Genomic DNA, 18873 nt, shown 5'->3' with positions numbered 1-18873 from the left:
GAAACATGGGCTCTAACTAGAAAATTGATGGAGGTACTGAGAGCAAGTGATCGCAGAATGCTGAGGTATATGGCGGGGATCAGGTGGCAAGACAGGGTGTCCAGTGCAGATGTAGCTAACAGATGTGGAGTAGAGGACCTGGAAACAGTGCTCAGAAGGGAAAGACTCCGATGGTTTGGACATGTAAAGAGAGCAGGGGAGGATACAGTGCTGGGAGTTTGGGAGAGATTGGAGGTAGAAGGAAGGAGACCAGTTGGTAGACCTAGGAAAACGTGGAGAAGGTGTATACAGGAAGACTTGGCATTGATGGGATTGGATGAGCATCGGGCAGAAGACAGAGTAGAATGGAGGAGAGCCATAAAGCGTCCAGCCGCTCAGGAAGAGTGAAAACGGACGTTATACGAAATGATGATGATGAAAAGGAATTTAATGTAATACTCATTAATGAGGATTTTTACACTTACAGAGAAGGCCATTTTCTTTGAAACTGATAAAACCAGCAACACCAAGTGACTCATAAGTTAGTTTAGCGTCTAGTCACCCGTAATGGTTGAAAAGATTAACTATTTCAACCACGGTATTATTAGAAATTACATTAGGGTGATTAGCAAAAGGGGATCTATATCTGCTAATGATGTGACTGTGGTTCTTCAGAGTATTCAATGTTATGCCCCACTGAAAGATTCACGAGTTGAATTTTCTAACAATATCATATTGCAAATCACTGTCAACTGATTCTCTGTTTAGATTTAACGGTGACTTAGAATGATGTATCACCGGCATAACGTATAATTTTATAAGATATTCCATTCCACATCTCACTAGTAAATAAAATAAAGAACAAGAACAAAGACCACGAATCATCATAACCAATATTTACCTCCACCTCACGTCACTCGCGTCCTGGCAGCGGTGATATGAAGGACGAGGAGGGGAGCTAACAGAAGAGATAGAGAGAGTGGGAACAGAGGAAGGAGAGAGTGGAAGAGGAGGAGGAGGAGGAGGGAATGGAGGATGTGGATTAGGATTAGGAGGAGGATTAGAAGAAGGAGGAGGAGAGGGATGATGATGATGAGAATGATGACAGTGATGATGATGATGATGATAATGTGATAGAGGAGAGGAATATGATGAAAGGCAATATAGAACAAGTACAAAGACTGGGAGCGAGGAAGATAAAGGAGACGGGGGATGAAGAGGGCTGCTAGACTGTAAAGAAAAGGTTATTCCCGCAGCACGCAAAGCCCAATCCTTATACAGCCGTCTTCCGAGGCTTCACGAAGACTCACGGGGATCAGCGGCAGCCAAGTTATTTGAGAACGCCAACTTATAAGCCTCAGCAAAGGTAGTCCCTAAGACGCCTCATCAGGTCTAAGAGCTACGAAGACAGGAATACACCGCAGAAAAGGCGCTCCTCTTCTCCCTAAGACTTCCTGGTTTCAAAGACTTACCCGAAGAAGCAAGAGCGATGATCTCCGGGTGTTGAGTTTCCATCAGTCGGCGACGCGGGGGCCTGTGTAAGGAGAAGATAGACCTCGTTAACGGAATCTCTGGTTGGTTAACAGTGAGACCAGCTACTGATGAGCGGTGATGGAGTGTAAAATACGTTAGGGTGGAAATAAATGAAAAGTGTTAATGCTCACACTTTCCAAAGTTTCCTCTCACTATTAATACAAAAAACTTAATATCCAGAGTAAAAGTAAAGGTGCTGATCATTATATTGTCATCTTCACTCTCATGCTGGAAAAGGAAACGAGTGTGTGTTGGTAGGGTGTGGCGGTGTTAGTGGGGGAGCAGAATGTGTGTTGGAGGGAGAAAGGGGTTGCGTGTGGGTGGGTGTTGGTGATGCAGAGGTTTTGTTAGAGTGGACAGGGTTGTGTGTTAGAGGGCCAGGGGTTGGGTGTTGGAGGGGAAGTGGCCGTGTGTTGGAGGGGGCAGTGGTTTTGTTAGAGGATCAGTGGTTGTGTGTTAGAAGGCCAGGGGTGGTGTGTTAGAAGGTGGGTGTTGGTGGGGAAGTGGCCGTGTGTTGGAGGGGGCAGTGGTTTTGTTAGAGGAGCAGGGGTTGTGTGTTAGAAGGCCAGGGATGGTGTGTTAAAAGGTGGGTGTTGGTGGGGAAGGGGTTGTGTGATGGAGGGACAGGGGTTGTTGGAGAGAGAAAGGAACCAAGAAGGATCAACGAAACGAAGGGCAGAGAAACGAGAAGTTGCCTGTCGAGAGGAAGTTGAGGAAGAGAAGCAATATCGATTAAGCTTTTGCTCTGCGCTGGATTAACTCAGGCTGTTGATGAGACCTGGCGATGGTGATAATGACGGAAACTACGACAGAGGAATATAGATAATGATGATGATGATGATGATGACTACATGGATGTCGTCTGAAGTTAACATTGATAATAAAACATGATATTTACTCTGACTGTAATTAGGATCTTTTAAATGATGTTAATAATCTGAAAGACGAAGATGGTGATGCTGTCCAAATCACAGATGATAATGAGGTATAACGGTTCGCGTTAGACTCTAATGATATCGACAATGATGATGCTAAAATGTTCAAGGTTCAATCCTCCTGAATTCTCTCTTGAATAATGATAAATAGAATAGAAATAGAAATACGTGTAATTAAGCAACTTTTCAATGATGATGCTAGAATATTCAAAGTTCAATCCTCCTGAATTCTCTCTTGAATAATGATAAATAGAATAGAAATATAAATACGTGTAATTAAGCAACTTTTCAGATTCCTCTAAGTGTGAAATTTTGTCAGCTACCCAGGAGTGGACTGATGACACCACGAGCAGCCAAATAATGAGTAGGCCTATACCTCGCGTGTGACAAGAAAATGCAGCGCTGAGTCAAGCTCCCGGACATGCTATAAAGTTCAAGGCGGGATAATGCTCGTGAAAAAAAATAATGACAGGGCATTTTTTTTTACAGCAGAGGAGACAGTGCAAGGGCGTAAAAAAAGAGAAAACAATAATGAAAAAAAAAAAGCCCGCTACTTACTGCTCCTGAATGGGTTACTTGCAATAGTGTGTTTGAAATAGGAGACTGCTAGATACTGCATTGTGCAAGCTCGTGAATGAAAACAATCGTGGAAGCCATCTGTGGGAACTAAAAGGAAAAATAACGCGTTTAGCAAAATCGTCAAGATATAAGCGTTGGCTTCCCATGACTCATTACTGCACTCGTGTAGAGACAGCCTCCTTTAACAGTTCACTGAGTAGAAACTTTATGACCCGACTAGTTTTAAAACGTTTACCATTTCTCTTTGCTTTATGGTATAAGTGACTTGCAGGTAAAACAATGTTAACTTAAATACTGCACTTTGATACTTAGGTGGTGTTACTTGTAAATCAAGTCAACAATAACTATGGTCACATGGGAATGAGGGGCAACTCCTCGCCAAGAGGCATCCGCTTGGTAAAATGAGCAAAAAATAATAGCGAAACTAGATGATGGAACTGCATGCACACAAAATAAAATACGGAATGGCAGGAATATGCTCCACTCGCCTCGATCCCATCACAGTAAATAATATTTTTAAACGTTGAAAGAGACAGAGCCGGAAGAGTGTGAATACAATAACTTCAGCAGCATGCCATCACGACACACCTGACACAAAGATTTTAATAGTGTGTTCTTGCAGTTCTTTCATTTGATGTGTGTGCGAGATGGACTCAATCTCGCGTGGGCTGCACCTCCTCGTTGCGAAGATTTTTTAATAATGAAAGTAATAGTAATAGTAACAGTAATGTTAATAATAATAATAATAATAATAATAATAATAATAATAATAATAATAATAATAATAATAGTGCTACTACTACTACTACTACTACTACTACTACTACTACTACTATCATCACTGTTAAAATTATGATTATTACGACAATAATTATCATGATAATAGAGACACTGCTGCAGCATTTTATGAGCGCGGGACACAAGGTCGGCGGTAATTAACGATGGTAACGCCACCAAACACGCGGTAATCACGCATACGGACAACAGTAAAAATGACCAGCCACACAAAGGAACGAGCGTCTGTTCCATTCTGAAACTTAGTGTAGTGTAATCAGCACAAAAGAACAGTTAATGTCCAACACAATGCCATCATCTGTGAGAACAAAAAATAAAAGAACAAAAGCGACACCAAATGACGAGCGGAAATGCAGAGCGCAGGGAGCAGCGGACGGTGAAGGAACAGCAGGGAATAACACGACAACAAAGAGTGTGTAAAGCGCAGCACCAGGGACACCTTCCTCCCCTACAAGTGAGGGAAAACAAACCGAGGATAAGCCGTCCCACCTGAAGCGAAACCAGCGGAGCGGAGGTGAGCGAGGTGAGTCCCGGACGGAAACAAATTGACAGAAAACTACAAACGATGAAGCGTCAGTGAGGCGGAAAAGATGATGCCGGCCGGGCGGAAGGGCAGAGGCAGAAGGGAAGGCCGACCAGGGGGAGGAGGGGGGAGAGAGAGAGAGAGAGAGAGAGAGCGGGTGGTGAAGGAGAATTAATTAGATTTAGAAAGACACGAGGGATGTGGGGCGGGAGATATTGGGGGCAAATGGGATATAAACAAGACATGAAGCAACCTAGAATGAGAGAAGAAAGGAAACAGAGGAGGCGAGGAGAGGAGACAACAAACTAATACGTTGCCTTAAAAGAGAAACAAAATAAAACGGTGGAAAAATATAAAAAAAAACGAAAGCAGGGAAAAATGAGACAAAAAAAAAGAAAGAATAAAAAGGCGATGAAAAAACGCTTGAAGACGAAAAGAAATCCAATTACATGAAGAAAAAAATGGAATGACACAAAAATTTAGAGCAGAATAGAAAATGGAAAACAGTCAGATGCAAGAAGAGCCAGACAAAAGAAAAGAAAAATGAAAAAGTATTATGCGAAATGAGAGAAAAGAAATATTTCACTCGATAAAAAAAAAAGGTGTAGGAAGGGAGGGAAATTAAATTCCATGGAAGGAACGAGAGGAAATATAGTGTGAGAAGAGGGATGATACACGGAGCAGAAAAAAAAAAGGAAAATAGAAAAGCTGGGTAACGGTGCAAAAGAAGAAAAAAAAATATAAGGGAGACAGAAAAGAAAGGAAAGAGAGAAGGAAAAGCCAAGAGAAATGAAACAAGGAAAACGCTGTCGAGGAAAGAAATGAGGGCTGAAGAAGATTAGGAGAGAGAGAAGACATCAGGGGAGAGAAAGTTGAGGTAAAAGAGATAAAAATAGACAGTGGGGTGGAGAGGAAACAATGAGATAAGACACGAGATAAGATACGAAGAAAGATGTGAGAGGAGAGACAGAAGTTAGTAAAGTAGGGGAGAGAGAGAGAGAGAGAGAGAGAGAGAGAGAGAGAGAGAGAGAGAGAGAGAGAGAGAGAGAGAGAGAGAGAGAGAGAGAGAGAGAGAGAGAGAGAGAGAGAGAGAGAGAGAGAGAGAGAGAGAGAGAGAGAGAGAGAGAAAAAACAAGTGTGAAGATGAAAAGATAATTAGGGAGAGAGGATGACAGGAAAAGAGAGAAGGTAGAAAAGGGAAGAGGAAAGGACAGAAAAAAAAGATGTGGAGACGAAAAGAAAGTTGGTGAGAGAGGAAATAGAACATGAGTGAAAAGGGAAAGTGAAGAAAAAGGAAGAGAGAACATAAGTGAAAAGGTAAAGTGGAGAGAAACGTTGAGAAAAGAAGAAAAGCAAAACATAAGAGGAACGGGAAGGAAAACACGAGGAAGGAAGGAGGATGAAAAGGAAACAGGAAGAGAAGGGGCAGAAGACAGAGCGAGTGGAAAGGACGAATGGAGGAATGAGAGCAGAACAGAACGTAGAGAAAAGATAACATAATTAGGAGCGGGAAGAGGAACGGGAAGAGGAACAAGGAGGAAGGAAAGAGGGAGAAAAGGAAGATAAGACGGAGTGAGTGAAAAGAAAAAGTGGAGATAATAGAGCAAATTACAATGCAGAGAAGAGAGAAAATAACATAACAGGAGCAGGCAGAGGAGCGGGAAAAGGAGTGAACAGGAGTGAAGGAAGGAGGAACATGATTGAATAGGAAAAGTGGAAGTATGAAAGAAATATGTATAACGCAGAGATAGGACAAGACAACATAATCGGAGCGGGAAGAAGAGGAACGGGGAGGAAAACACGAGGAAGGAAGGAGGGAGGGAAGGAGGGAAGGAGGCTGGTGAGGGAGAGTCAACACGCAGTTCCTCCTCCTTGTAAACATTGACTTCTGTGCAGGCGAGCGCAAAAGTTTCCCACTCACTCCTCCGGTTCAGGAAACACTAAAACATCGTAGAGCGAGAGGGAAACACAACGTGGAATTTTATCATCGCAGTTCTTATAACGAAATTGTAGAATGCAAAAAGGTGGTAGTAGCAGTAAAATGGGCTTCCACTCTCTCGGCCGCTGAGTAAATAATAATGTTATCCCAAGGCATAAAAGGCATCTATTTTTATACTACCGCGGAAGTTTCCCTCATTTTTTCGGGATGGGAGGTAACCGACAATCGTATTTGACCGGTTCATATCTGTTTTGTGACCTCGATTTTACTAAGAAGTGTTCTCGTTTTCTCTTCTCTCTCTCTCTCTCTCTCTCTCTCTCTCTCTCTCTCTCTCTCTCTCTCTCTCTCTTTATTTTATTTCTTTCTTTCTCCCATTCTTTTATTTCTCTCCTTCGTTCTTTTTCTTTTCTTTTTCCTCTTTTTCTTTCTTTCTGTCTTTCGTTCTCTCTCTCTCTCTCTCTCTCTCTCTCTCTCTCTCTCTCTCTCTCTCTCTCTCACACACACACACACACACACACATATGCTTCTCCCTCTACCCACTCTGCCGCCCTCCTGTCACTCATCTTCCCTCTATGAAATCCAGCGCCGCAAAATGTACAAAGAGCAACATGACAGCGAGTCCATTATTTCACCTCGCCGGCAGAGGTACACCAGTCACACCACTGCTCCCCCCTCTCACCCTTCTTATTCACAGACCTCGTAGCGTGCTCGGAGTTTGTCATCCGTTCCTACTCATTGAATGTGTCACGCAACGCCCCTCCGCAGCTCCGTGTGTGTGGGTAAGGTAAAATGGGTTACTTGCAATAGTGTGTTTGATATAGGAGACTGCTAGATCTTGGGTAAGGTCTTAATCCGAATGCATCTCCGTGTGGTCTGCCGAGGGAGTTCCTGTGTGCCCCTGAGCGATGTGTGTGCATGGCGGGATGGATGGCAAGTCACACACAGGTATAGAGTTTTATTTCCCCGTCACCGCACTGATCAGGGCAAAAGTCGGGAAAATCTAAAATCTTATGGTCACCTCCTCGATGCTCTCCTTGCTCACGCCCGTACACACACACACACACACACACACACACACACACACACACACATTAAAGGACTCTCTCTCTCTCTCTCTCTCTCTCTCTCTCTCTCTCTCTCTCTCTCTCTCTCTCTCTCTCTCTCTCTCTCTCTCTCTCTCTCTCTCTCTCTCTCTCTCTCTCTCCCAATTTTTGTTACAGAGTGGAAAATGCGTGCATAAAGAACGACGCACTTTCTGTTCACTGTAAAATTCACGACTTTTAATAAATTAAAGAGGAAACAAGGTGGGAATTGATAATGAGTTCGCTTTCCCCCGGAGCTATCAGTGGCATTTATAGACTAAACACAGAACATTTTTACGTGCCCTTTTTCGGTAATAATTAGTTCCTGCCAAACATTTTCGCGTACTCCTCTCCAGGGCTGTTCAGCGCCCCCCCTCCCACCCCGGGCCCGTCACCTGCACGCTCCGTTTATCTTCCACCTCACTAAATCATGTAAGCGAGGGGAAGAGGGGGAGAAAAATGGTTCACTGTACCGGCGAGCACACAGCCCCGCCCAACATGCACCCTGGTACTTAAACCTCCTCCTCCCTGTGGACGGCCCACGGAGGCCACTCCCAGGGGACTCCCGCTGCTTATGACGGGTGGGTGAAGCGTAAATTACCTGCACTAGATTTCTTGCGTACAGATCCAAAGGTAAAAGTAGCAGAAGCACACATCGGAATCCCCAAGACACAGACCTTGCATAGATATTTAGTGTAATTATAATTTAATCATCTTGGTAATTCTTCATTATGTACCACCTGCTTACCCTTGTAGTAGGCCTTCCTTCTTCCCCAGCGGCACGAGCAACACAGTGGTGCAGGTCTGGGCTCGGAGCGGCAGACACAGCGTACTCATCAGGGAGGCCTCATTACCAAAGGGGATTTCCCGCGAGGTCGGGGAGGGGCGGCTACAGTAATTTGTCGAGGAAGCTTCATCACTAATTCATGGCGGTGTTAACGCTGGTTGAGTGCGATCCGCTTAGAGGAGGAGGAGTCACCAAGATAATAAAGCAGAGGAGCTCAACTCAGTAATGGTAATGTGACAGATATCATATTCTGATGTTTTCTTGTCGTTGGTGCTGTTGCTGTTGATGTTGGTGTCGCTGTTAATGTTTTTGTTTTTGTCGTTGTTGTGGTTGCATCTACTGTTGTTAATACTGCCTTTGCTGCTGCTGCTGATGATGATGATGGTGATGATGACGATGACTATGATAATGATGATGATGCTATTTTTAATATTGACGTTTTTCATGATTACCACCCGTGCTACTACTACAACAACTACTACTACTACTACTACTACTACTACTACTACTACTACTACTACTACTACTACTACTACTACTACTACTACTACTACTACTACTACTACTACTACTACTACTACTACTACTACTACTACTACTACTACTACTACTACTACTACTACTACTACTACTACTACTACTACTACTACTACTACTACTACTACTACTACTACTACTACTACTACTACTACTACTACTACTACTACTACTACTACTACTACAACTACTACTACTATTACTACTACTACTACCAATACTACGACTACTACTTGGTTTGCTACAACAACAACTTCTGCTGTTGCTTCACAGTTGAATCAATTGTTCCCGCCTGACTACGCACAATAGCGACTCCAAGCCTTCCCCCACACAGTTAGGCGGGTCGGGGTCTGTGTTGCGCCGCCATTCCCTTATGACCTGAGGCATTAGCACCAGATCAACGCAAATCACGACGCACGCATAGTGGCTTCATCCGCAGTCGAAGTCTGGAATAAACTGAGTCCATTATATCTGAGCCACTAATTAACGGAGGGTTAGGGTTGCAGCAGCGCCGCCGCGGAGGAGGCACACCGATGCGTTATGGGCGGGATGATTGGGAAGCTGGTTGGTTTAGAGGGTGGAGGAGCAATTATGCGATATACTGTTTTCTACACCTCCCTAACCGGCTTCATCACCTCCCCCCTTTATCTCTCTCTCTCTCTCTCTCTCTCTCTCTCTCTCTCTCTCTCTCTCTCTCTCTCTCTCTCTCTCTCTCTCTTTTCTTTCTTTCTCTCTCTCTCTCTCTTTTCTTTCTTTCTCTCCAGTTCTCTTTCGTTCTCTCTCTCTCTCTCTCTCTCTCTCTCTCTCTCTCTCTCTCTCTCTCTCTCTCTCTCTCTCTCTCTCTCTCTCTCTCTCTCTCTCTCTCTCTCTCACCCTCCTTCTTCCCTTCACATTCCCTTCCTTTCCCTTGACTGATGGCGTTGATATTTTCACGGTAATATATTTTGCATGACCCACTTCGTTTCATCCCACTTTTCCTCTGTGCCATCACCAGACTAATACACTCAGCGATCTTTACCACAAGCGCTTTACCCGAGAGAGCTGCAAATAGTAATGTTACTGTATATGTATTTTGTTTCCCGACGGGTAAGCAAATAGGAATGATTTTATTACGCCGTTCTCCATGATTCGGCCATCAGCTTCCATTTTTGCCGCTTGTGGGTGATTGCAAGGACCTGATATTAGTTTTGTGTGGGTTTGCTCCGATGATTTTGACGGTTATAGTTTGCATCTCTTCTTCCGGCTCTTCTCTATTGGGTATGGCTTCAGAACGTTGCTGGCGTCAACTTATAATGTGTTGGTCGTCATGAAAAAGGTTGTATTGTTTATGATGACAGTCTGCAAGTTCGCCGACACAGGAAGTTCCAAGGCCGGCATCAGAAGCTCCAGCAGAAGCAGATTCGCCCGCGAGTTTCTAAGCCTCGCAGAAATAGTCTCCTGGTAGACTATTCCGGGCAGAACGAAACTCGCGGGAGCAACACGACGGAACAAATGAAAACAGAGAGACTGACGGAATACTACTTTTTGGTCCTTGAGAAGCAGCGAATAAAGCAGTGATGATGATGATGATGATGATAATAATAATAATAACAATAATACAGATAATAATAATGATAAAAACAATAGTAATGATATCAATAACAACAATAACATAACAATGATACTGATAATAATAATAATAATAAAAAATAAAAATAAAATAATAATAATAATTTATACTACTACTACTACTACTATACTTCTACTACTACTACTACTACTACTACTACTATTACTACTACTACTACTACTACTACTACTACTATACTACTACTACTATTAATAATAATACTAATAATAATATTAATAATAATAATAATAATAATAATAATAATAATAATAATAATAATAATTAATAATTCTTATAATTCTAATAACAATAATCATATCGTATCGACGCCGCGACAGGTGTAGGTCAGGGGAGAGGGGAATATAGCCTGAGAGGCGAGTGTTTTTAAGTATTCTTGACTAATTTCGCCCGCAAGGCTTCCTCGGAGGAATATATTAATTTTCCTCTGAAGAAACCCCTGCTGGCGAAATCACTCAGGAATATAGGGACTTGCTTTTCAACCCATGGCTCCATACCACCTACCAACACCCATAATAATACTGGAATAAATATTACTATAGTTTGTTCACTTAAGTCCGACCCAAGCTGACAACATAAACCTAAGCGTGTTTGCAAGCTGAGTGCTGATTGTCTACTGCTGTGGCTTCCAAGTTTTCTTTAACCTCTGTTTGTGTTTATCTCATGCAACTCTTTCTGCTAATCTGCACTGTCCTTACGAACACGCTTAGGTTTATGTTGTCAGCTTGGGTCAGACTTAAGTGAACAGACTTACTACTATATAATTATCTACTACTACAACTACTACTACTACTACTACTACTACTACTGCAACTACTACAACTAATAATAAATATATTAATCATACTACTACTAATACTACTACTATTAATGATGATATTAATGATAACGATAATCTCGGTGGGGTGTAGCTGTGACTAATCCATCCTGGCATATGAACCCCTGAAGACCCTGAAGCCCTGAAAGGTGACGGTGACCCCCCGACGAGTGAGTGGCAGCGTGGGATGAAAATGGTGCCGGCGGTGCGCGGACTGGGATGGTGACATGGTCGGAGCCGCGTCGGCCACCTGGAGCGCTACAAGGTGAGGGATCAACAGAAGAGCCGGCACTACACTAAGATCCATCAAATCCAAACGCCACTTCATCGGGGACAGCAATGACTTTAACCTGGTAGCAACGACGGGCCAAATTTGTGGCTTTACCGTGTACCAGCGACGGGCCACATTTTTGCCATGATATAAACCCCCCAAAATAGATGATGCATAAACTGATCACAAATGCGTTGATATATATTATGAAACGGTTTGTGTGAGTGATGATTTTTTCTCATTTTTTCGCTTAGTGGGGCCTTCAAGAAACATGATCCCCGCAGCTACCAGGTTAATCTATCGCGGCACACGGCTAATAACAAAACTAATCCTCTGAAGTGTTTCCTGCCCCAGTTAACTCCGGTGTCTTCATCTTATCTCCATCCCCCCCCCTCCCCCCCCCACGGCTGCCTTGCTTATACTGCAGGACAAGTTTTACCACAGTCCCTTTACATTGCCTTCCTTTCCTCCCTCCCCGGTCTTTCCCTATTACAAGTTTTGCTCCAGTCTCTTCACCTTGTCTTCTTCCCTCCCCTGTCTGCCCCTGCTACATGTTTTTTTTTCCTCCAGTCTCTCCCCCTTGCCTTTTTTCCTCCCCCTCCAAACCTATCTCCTCCCTTCCGCTTTAGCTCTCATTACAATCTCTGGTCTAGTCTCTCCGTTATGCCTGCCTATCTTTTCTACGCCTCTCTCCTCCCCTCTGGTTGCCTCCCCAATATACAAATTCTTCTCCAGTCTTTTCACCTTGCCTTCCTTTCTTTCTTCCTGCCTCTCTCTCTCTAGCTCTCTTACCAACACTACAAGTTGAGCCCCAATCTCTCCACCTTTCCTTCTTCCATTTCTCCATCCCCTCTCCCCCTTCCTGCCACACCCAGGCTACAAGTTCTTACTTTTCTAGGCCTCTGGAACATTCATCACGCTAATGCCCGGGTCTTCACACTCTACTGGCGAGCCATAACTAATGACGACTGTTGCCACCTGATGCTCTCCGGAGGTAGTGGCTGGAGGCGGTGAGGCGATGCAGAGGTGGCACGCGAACAGGTGGTAGGCTCAGGTGGTTGTAATGGTGGAGGTAGTGGTGGTGGTAGTGTGTGGTGATTAGGGCAGTGATGGTGTGTGGGCAGGTGAGTAGAAAGTGGTGAAAGTGATGAAAAGTGACGGTGAGGCATGGACAAGTGAAAATGGTGACGCAAGTGCAGTGATTGCGGTAATGATGATGATGCGTGGACGGGCGGTAGTTTGGGCAGACAGTGTTTTGAGGGAGGCTTGGCGGGAGTGGTGGTGATGATGGTGCATGGACGGCGGTTAGTGGCGTGGGTAGACAAAGGTGTGGGAGCTGCGGTGATGGGCGGCAGCGGAACACCAGGTGGAAGTAAAGGTTGGCCGTTGGGGAGATGGTGCAAGCAAAGAAAGGATAGTGCTGATGGATGGGGAGGGTGCGAGGAGGTGGAGGTGGAGGAGGAGGAGGAGGAGGAGGAGGAGGGGAAGTGGGACGGCAAAACGCAGGACTTATTGCTGTGTACAGGAACCCCCCCCCTTCTCTTCCCTCCTCCTCCTCCTCCTCCTTTTCCTCTTCCTCCTCCTCCTCGCACTAGTCCCCCCCCCTCAGAATTTTGACCAAGGCTGTCCCAGTTGTTGCCGTGTCTGCTTCAAGGAGCCTTCAGATAGCCGAGCGAGGACATTACAAATTAACACATTCTTATAATTTCTTCTACACTGACTTTTGTGGGGGTCAGCGTGCCACGTATACCACACTATGAAATATTTGAGACACATGCATGTTCGATAAAATATACTTAAGCCTAATGAAACACTCCTATAATACTTGGAGAACAATCAGTTGGACATATTTTTCGAATCTGTGTATCGTCAATGGATTATTACGTTCACCAGACACTGTAATTTAAGGAGCCAATGTTGGAGGAGCAGCCACCTTGAACAGAAGTGACATTTGGAAGGAAAAAGTGTTAAAGAGGGCGGGTTTAAGGACCTCCCTGATGCTGTGTGCTCCGCCGCCGACACACAAAGACATTTCAAGTGAGCAGCCGACGCCAATTCGATGACATAAATAGATTTACTCGCTCTCAAATAACATGAAAAAAATCCGAACAAAAATCTGAAGAAGTTGGAATTAATCAAGGCACCCTAAAGGCATTCACGGAATCTCTATCTCTGCTGTCAAACTTTATAAAACCCGGTCCGCCCTCTGGTCCCTCGGTATTGAGAACCTGAGCGGATATGAGGCACTGCTATCCCTTCTGCGCCGAGAGCTTCCTGGTGGGGCTGGCGGCGCTGTCTCCTCATTGACCTTTTTTAATATTTTTTTTTCTTTTCGATTGATTTTGATTGTGAAACTGTCGGCCAAGTTTGCTAAGCTTGAATTTGACTCCCATATAAGTTTACCTTCCTAGCACTAAGCTCGTGTGACGTATGGCTCACAAGTGGGACAGTCATGCTTCAATTACTTCCCTTCAGTACCTATTTACTGACCCATTCTCGGAGTGTGTGTTCGACCCATTGTACCACAGCAGCCTCATTGTGTCACGCTCACGTTGTTACAGCTAGGCCGAAAAATCTAGCCTTAGTCTCATGGGTGAGAGCGAAGTGAGTTGACTACTACGCAATAAGCCGTTTCTAAAGGAAGAGCATAACAGTTAGGAAAACAAAAATATTGGCGATAACCACAGCAACAGTCTTAGTAATATCAAAGGCAACATTCTCTTACAAAATCACAATTTCTGCTGCACGTATTTCACCAGTCACCATTGATTTAGGATTTCTATAAGAAACAGTATCCCATCTTAATCCATAAGTACTCAATAACTCACCAAAAAATAATTTACCAACCGAGTCAAATACATATACAAACTATTTCTTTCCATGATCATGACAGACTCGAAAAATATTTAAAACCTTTTCCATTCCCGTCTTTCCCTCATACTGATCACACCACAGCTGATATATTTACTTGTAAAGCTAAACGTTTAGCTCACTTTTCTTAAAAAAAAAATCAACCCAAAAGTTTACTGAAATTTCATTCTGTCTCCTGAGACTATTTTAGTTTGATATTAAAATTCTGATGAAGACCATGCAGGGACGTACTCCAAGCCTGCTGATCACAGTAAGTGGGAAACTAGAACGGTGGGCGTCAAGTGGAGATGAGAAAAGCAATATGGAGAAAGGCGATAGTGATAGTGATGAAATGGAAGGCTTGCATCGGGCAGAGAGAGGGTACTCGGGAGGAATGGAAGAGGACGGAAAAGTTCTGTGCTGCCTCACACACTGTTGTACTCTATGATATCAGTCAGAATCTTTGTTTCTGAAGTAAGGACTGATATGCTGTGTGTGGACGTTCTTTGTATACTTGACTGAAGGGAAAATGATGAGCTGTTGTTCTCACGTTCATCACTAGTGCGCTGAGCAAACAACCCTTCACTTGCCCGCATTATGGTGTGTGTGTGTGTGTGTGTGTGTGTGTGTGTGTGTGTGTGTGTGTGTGTGTGTGTGTGTGTGTGTGTGTGTGTGTGTGTGTGTGTGTGTGTGTGTGCTTGGAAATCGTATTAACTGCATTTCCATTCCCCGAAATTTGCACTTTTACAGGCAGCTCCCTTTGTTTAAACTCATCCACCGAGCAGTTCCCTTTACTTCGCTCATGCCCCGCCTCCCTCACCTCCTCTGTCCTCCCTTGCTCATAGGAACCCCAGAAGAGAAAACTGCTGAAGGTCAATACGTGTCAGTTCTTTAATGCTCCCAATCTCTCTCACTCTTGCGCTAATTTGACCTCTGTTGCCTTTTTATTTCCAACGAAACGCCCATTCAACAGTTAAAGCCTTTCATCGTTCATCGTCCATAGTAATTAAAGAATAAATAAATAAATCTTCAGCATTGCCCAGTTCTCTCGTTCCTTACCAGTTCTCGATAATTCATCCACAAAAAAAAAATAAAGCATTGCCAAAACCTCCCTCGCCCAGATGTTCAATCCAACTGCCCCTGTTCACTTACCCTGCCGCCCACCATACCCTACTACCACCACCACCACCAGCATCACCACCACCACCACTATCACCATCACCACCACCACCATCACCACTACCACCACCACCACCACCATAACCCCATACACGTAGGAAAAAAAAATACACCTTTCTTTCCCGAAGTCTTGCTATTGCGCCCTTCCTTCTACCGCTCCACACTTCCTCCACACTTGCTCACTACTCAGTAAGCGCCAATAAACTACAATTACCTAATGGACTGTGACTCGCGGGAAGGAAGGGAGACTCTGAACTCGCACGGCGGAGTTTTGGACTGCAGGAAAGGCAGCAAGAAAGAGGAGACTGAGGTTATTTACGAGCGGCATTAAACTAGGAACTGATGAGAACATTGTGCCTTGCTTTTTTCTTTCCTTTCCTTATTCAGTCATTGCCCTTTCCTTCTCGGCGCTCATTGAGTAGAGTGTGAGCGCCCGCCGTCCCCGGAGCCGAGATGACTGACTCCCTGATAGCGTCTTTACACGCGGCGATGAGGCACATCCTTCCCCTCCCGGCCCCGCGAGGAGGAGCGTCAGGAGCTGTATGATGTGAATAGCAGAACTTCCTTTTACGACGCAGCTTGAAAAAAAAGAAAGTGTTTTGCGCCCTGACTTTCTCTTTCAACACCGAGCAAGCGTTACTCTTTTAAGACTGAACGTGGAAAAAAGCACACACGTTGAGACACCCTCATTTTCCTTTCAGCCCTACGCATTCGTGAATAAGTTCAAACGCCAAGAAAGTTTGGGATCCTGGCAGCCTCGTAAAACAGGGTAAATACGCCCAAACTGCAGACGCGTTAACTCGGAAATAATTTCTCTGGCAATTTTGTGAGACGTTTCTATAGAATTTCCAGCTCATGGGTATTGACGCTGATTAGGTGGGAGAGAGAGAGAGAGAGAGAGAGAGAGAATGGTGTCTGAGACCGAGACAGACAGAGAAACCAATATAGCGTCGCCCATGTAGGCAGGAAGAGGATGAGACTGCAATCGAACGTACATGCAGGGTACAGGCAGGCGGCGGGGGAGTGAGTGCGCCTCGAGATGTGGCGGCCGTGTATCAATCGCGAACGGAGATGTGACTCGGGGAACAAGACGTGACAGGCGGTGCGGGCTGGCGGTAATGACGAGGGAGGCGGCGCGTGGGTAGGTGGTGAGTGGTGGCGGTGGAGCTCGGCGGGGAAGGTGAGGCAAGCGATGAGAGTGTACTGAGGCCGAGGAGGACGAGCGAGGAGGAAGTTGAGATGGAGTAGAGAAGAAATTATTGAGATAGAGTACAAGGCTGAAAAGTGAAAAGAAAGGGAATGCTATGAAAAAAAAGTGGAAAGATGTGTGTACTGAAAAGAACGAGAGGAAATTTGAGATAAAGAGTACATGGGAGAAGAGAAGAGAGGAAAGAAAGGGAATGTTATGATAAAATGGTAAGAGAAAGGGAATGCTATGAAAAGAGTGGAAAGAGATGTGTGTACTGAGAAGAAGAACGGGAGGAAATTTGAGATAAAGAGTACAATGGAAAAGAGAAGAGAGGAAAGAAAGGGAATGTTATGATAAAATGGTATGAGAAAGGGAATGCTATGAAAAGAGTGGTAAGAGCTGTGTGTACTGAGAAGAAGAACGGGAGGAAATTTGAGATAAAGAGTACAATGGAAAAGAGAAGAGAGGAAAGAAAGGGAATGTTATGATAAAATGGTATGAGAAAGGGAATGCTATGAAAAGAGTGGAAAGAGATGTGTGTACTGAGAAGAAGAACGGGAGGAAATTTGAGATAAAGAGTACAATGGAAAAGAGAAGAGAGGAAGGAAAGGGAATGTTATGGTAAAATGGTAAGAGAAAGGGAATGCTATGAAAAGAGTGGAAAGAGATGTGTGTACTGAGAAGAAGAACGGGAGGAAATTTGAGATAAAGAGTACAATGTAAAAGAGAAGAGGGGAAAGAAAGGGAATGTTATGATAAAATGGTAAGAAGGGATTTAAGGGGAAAAAACTAGAACTATATATCTTGAAAGCTTTCGATAATCTGGCAGAGTTCTTTGTTTCCAAACTACTCTCCGACGAACAATATCCCTCTCTCTGTATTGTCATCTCCAGACTTCTATATTCCAACCTTCTTTGATACCAGTATTGATTCTGGAAGGGGCGATCTAATGGTGATAACAAAGAAGGTTGCAAAATCATACTAAAATGTTAAATGCTTAATAAATATTGTTAAGGCTTGTTTAAAAGTAGTAGAAAGACAAGGAGTCGATGTTATAGGACGGTAGTGTGAAGGAACAGAGCGGCCACCTTTCTTAGGCACAGGTTTTATGTAGGCGCACTTCCAGCAGAAAGGAAAGACAGATATTGTCATCATGTTGAAAGGCAAAGGTTGAAAGGCAAAGGCGAAAGAGTTTGACCAGGCAGGGTGTCAGCAAGGAAGTATAGTTTTTAAGGACAAAAGGAGGAACACCATCAGATCTATACAACTTACAATGACTCAGGCAATAAAGGGTATAAAAATATTTATCATTAAGAGTTTTAGTATAAGGCAAAGAAAAATCACTGGGAGGATGATGAAAATGTCCTGTATCGTACAAAGTGGAATTTCCAGAGAAACTTTAAGCGAGGAGTTCAGCTTTAAGAATAAATGTCACAGCTGTATTGCCATCACGACTAAGGAGAGGTGGGAAGATGAAGAAGCGAAATTGTTGGAGATATTTCTGGCTAGATGCCCTAAGTATTTGGAATAATTAGTTAGCAAGATTTTGACATTTTCTATTCATTACAAAAAAAAAAAAAAAATCTAGCAAGTCAGAGCAGATTTGGCTCGATTCCGGCCAGCGATGTAAAGATCATTATTAACAAGAGTTTGATGGCTCAGTTAAGATGCAGATTTGCCGCTTTATGTTCTCGCCGCCTCCTTCCTGAATATGGATGCCATGTTGGGCCCCGCGGACAGTGATTGGGTGGCGGGAACACCGGTGTGGTGTCGTCTGCCATCCACGAATCCTAAGACATCCCATCCTGATCTGCGCATGCGCGGAACCCAATGTTTACAAACACGGTGTTGATATCGTAGTTTGTCCAGGCAAGATGGCGGCAAGATATACAAGGGGTGCAGGTTATTGCTTTTTCCACATTTACTGACATACAAGGGGTGCAGGTAATCTCTTTTATCACATTAATCGACATACAAGGGGTGCAGGTTATCTCTTTCATCACATTTACTGACATACAAGGGGTACAGGTTATCTCTTTTATCACATTTACTGACATACAAGGGGTGCAGGTTATCTCTTTTATCACATTTACTGACATACAAGGGGTACAGGTTATCTCTTTTATCACATTTACTGACATACAAGGGGTGCAGGTTATCTCTTTCATCACATTCACTGACATACAAGGGGTGCAGGAAGAAACTTTCATATTTCAAGCAATTTTCAAATTCAAAACATACGTCATCATAT

The sequence above is a fragment of the Eriocheir sinensis genome, chromosome 10 (genome assembly GCF_024679095.1).
Source record: "Eriocheir sinensis breed Jianghai 21 chromosome 10, ASM2467909v1, whole genome shotgun sequence".
Taxonomy (NCBI): Eukaryota; Metazoa; Arthropoda; class Malacostraca; order Decapoda; family Varunidae; genus Eriocheir; species Eriocheir sinensis.
The sequence above is the reverse complement of the archived record's forward strand: the minus strand, read 5'-3'. Positions refer to the sequence as shown.